This window comes from Mizuhopecten yessoensis, unplaced genomic scaffold (assembly GCF_002113885.1).
Source record: "Mizuhopecten yessoensis strain PY_sf001 unplaced genomic scaffold, ASM211388v2 scaffold2329, whole genome shotgun sequence".
In the NCBI taxonomy this organism is placed as follows: domain Eukaryota; kingdom Metazoa; phylum Mollusca; class Bivalvia; order Pectinida; family Pectinidae; genus Mizuhopecten; species Mizuhopecten yessoensis.
Window position 1 is genome coordinate 5676513 of NW_018404492.1, and position 3921 is coordinate 5680433.

Here is a 3921-nt window from a genome sequence, read left to right on the forward strand (position 1 = left end):
GATTTTTTTACGTTCATGTTTCTAGATAAATATCATGATGTTCAAATAGAAAATCATTTTCTCAGAATATAGTGCAAAGTTATCTCCCTTCCTCCCCTGTAATATTAATTAATTATAATTATTTGATATTTTTTCATCAAAGCTTTACAATATTGTTGATATCTAACAGAAATTTATAAAAATAATAATAAACAAGCAGATTATACACAATAAATTGTAATGAAAAAAGCTCAAATATTGAAAAAAATATAGAAGGGGGGAGGTGAAATCTACATCAGAGAGTCAGCATTATTATTCATTTCAGGGATTGATATATAAGGTGATATTATTGTTATATATATAAGTTGCTGGTTCTGTAACAGTGAAATATTATATCAGATGGAATTTAAAAGTATCATAGTTTGTTTCCAAAGTAAAAAGTAATTTTGTTATCATACTTCAGTTTACTAAAGGAAAACATTATTCTAATTTAATTTTAATTTTATCACTTCATCAAAATATTAAAAAAAAAAATCTGTCTTAAAAATAACTTTCCTGAACTGTGCCTTTCAAATGTGAATCTATGGATTTTAAAAGCATTAAGGTGTTACCTTGTTACACAGTTATATTGAATCCTTTACTATGGTAAGCTAGCGTATGTTTACCTGGATAAACAGCTATATTGATGTCTGTGAAGCGAGCAGCCATCAAAGTTTGGTTCTGACTAAAGAAATCGGGACTGTGTTCATATATTGTCAGTTAAAAACTGTAAGTTAATTATCACCAAATATGAGTTATATGTTTATTTTGTGTTCAAAATGTAGATAAATGTGTATTTATACTGTGGTTCAATACACTGGAATATACTGTTAGATTAACTTTTTTAGCTCACCTGGTCGGGAGGACCATGGTGAGCTTATGCTATACCGCAGCGTCCGTCGTCTTGCGTCCGTCGTCCGTCGTCCGTCAACTTAACACTACTAGTCATGAACCACTGAGCGGATTGTAACAAAATTGGTGTGGAGCATCCTTGGGGGGAGAAGACCCAATTTTCTATAAATGGTGTATCTGGCCCCCCAGGGGCCTAAGGGGCGGGGCCCAATAGGGGAAACAGGAAATTATTCTTTTAAATCCTTCTTCTGTAGGAATGAAAGTATTTGGTCCATATTTGGTGTGGAGCATCCTTGGGAAAAGGGAAACTAATTTTGTATAAACCATGGGTCTGGCCCCATAGGGGCCTGAGTAGCGGGGCCCAATAGGGGAAATATAGCAAATTCTTTAAAATCCTTCTTCTTCTGTAGGAATGAAAGGATATGTTCCATATTTAGTCTGAAGCATCCTTGGCTTAAAAGGATCCAATTTTGTATAAATTACATAGAGATAAAACCTTTATAATCCTTCTTCTACCATAGGGATTAACTGATTTTATCCTTATTCAGTCTGGAGCATCCTGGGGCAAAAGGGCCTCAATTTCATATAAACAGCAAGTGTGGCCTCCCTGGGGGCAGAAGGGAGGGGCCCAATCGGGGAAATAGAGGTAAAGCTTCAAAATCCGTTTTCTTCTGTAGGAATGACAGGCTTTTGTCCAAATTTGGTATGAAGCATCCTTGGGTCAAGGGGACTCAATTTTGTATAAGCAGTGGGTGTAGTCTTCCAGGGGGCAGAAGGGCGGGCCCAATAGGAGAAATAGAGATAAAACCTTTAAAATCCTTCTTTGACCATCAGGATTAAGAAATTTTATCGTTATTTAGTCTGGAGCATCCTTGGGCCAAGGGGACTCAATTTTGTATAATTGATGGGTATGACCCCCTAGGGGCTTAGGGGTGGGGCTCTGTTTGAAGTTTGTTCTCGCTATATCTCAAGTACTTGATGGATCTTTCTGAAATTTCATCTGTACTAACAGCACCTACCATGGAGTGCTATATCTTTACTTCATACCAATTATTTTAAACATATTCAGGTGAGCGATACAGGCCCTATGGGCCTCTTGTTTATGACTGTTTTAAAGATAGTTTGTGTTCACGTGTTTAAGAGTTCTGTTGTCACTTTTATCAGTTAATGTTACTTTTATGTCAGAAATTGTCAGTCTGATGGATACCTAACAATTCTCAAAAGAGATCCAACAAAATTGTTTGACTGTTGCAATGTACTAGAAGTTTGAATCAGTTCTTGTTAAACTGAACTTTAAACTGTCAACTACAGTTGTTATTGAAATATGTTCTTTACACTGTCTGCATTGTCTTAAAGTGTTTCTTGTGCTTTTAATTCATTGTTTTAGGCAGTTGTAATTGTCTTTTATATATATCCAATTAAGTTATATTCCTAAATACAATATATACCTATTTTTGTAAGCTGTACTTTAATTTAAGGGATGGTTAGTTCATAATTCAATCGAAGGACAATATAATTGCTTTTTTTGTGATCTTTAGTCATTTTGTTTGTTATTTTCTTTTTTGATATTAAACTGTTGGCATTTTTTTAACAGACCAATGTTATTTTATGTAATCTATGCATGTACGTTAATGTATATGTAATTTGTGCCAATTGTAGTGCTCTTGGGATACTTGGGAATTAAGGTCATGAATTGAGGTCAGATTTCAAATCAAACTTTTTGTGGCCACACTACCATAACTGATAACAATGTATTACAGAATATGTAATGAAACTTCATAGACATATCCACCACCACACCACCACCACACCACACCACCACACCACCACCACCACACCACCACCACCACACCACCACATCACCACACCACCACACCACCACCACACCACCACACCACCACCACCACCACAACACACCACCACCACACCACAACCACCACACCACCACCACCACACCAACACACCACACAACCACCACCACACCACAACCACCACACCACAACCACCACCCATCACTACCACCACCATCACCACCACCACCACCACCATTCACATANACACCACATAACCACCACCACCACACCACCACCACCACCAACACCACATCACCACCACCACCACCAACACCACACCACCACCACCACCAACACCACATCACCACCACCACCACCACCACCACACCACCACCACCACCACACCACCACCAACAACACCACACACCACCACCACCAACACCACATCACCACCACCACCACCACCATCACCACCACACCACCACCACCACCACTACCACCACCAACACCACCACCACCACTACCACTACCACTACTACCACCACCACTACCACTACTACTACCACTACTACCACCACCACCACCACCACCACCACCACGACTACCACTACTACCACCACCACCACCAACACATCACCACCACCAGCCCCACCACCACTACCACCACCAGCACCACCACCACTACAACCACCAACACCACCACCACCCCTACCACTACTACCACCACCACCACCACAACACCACCAACAACACCACCACCACCACCACTCCCACCACTACTACTACCACTACCACCACCACCAACACCAACACCACACACCACCACCACCAACACAACACCACCACCACCACCACCAACAACACACCACCACCACCAGCACCACCCCAACAACCACCACCACCACCACCCCACCACCACCAACACCACCTCACCACCACCACCACCACATCACCACCACCACCACTACCACCACCACCACCACCACCACTACCACTACTACTACCACCACCACCACCATCACCACATCACCACCAACAACACCACCACCACCAACAACACATCACCACCACCAGCACCACCACCACTACCACCACCAACACCACCACCACCACTACCACTACTACTACCACTACTACCACCACCACTACCACTACTACTACCACTACCACCACCACCAGCACCACCACCACCACCACCAACAACACCACACACCACCACCACCAACACCACATCACCACCACCACCACCACACCACCA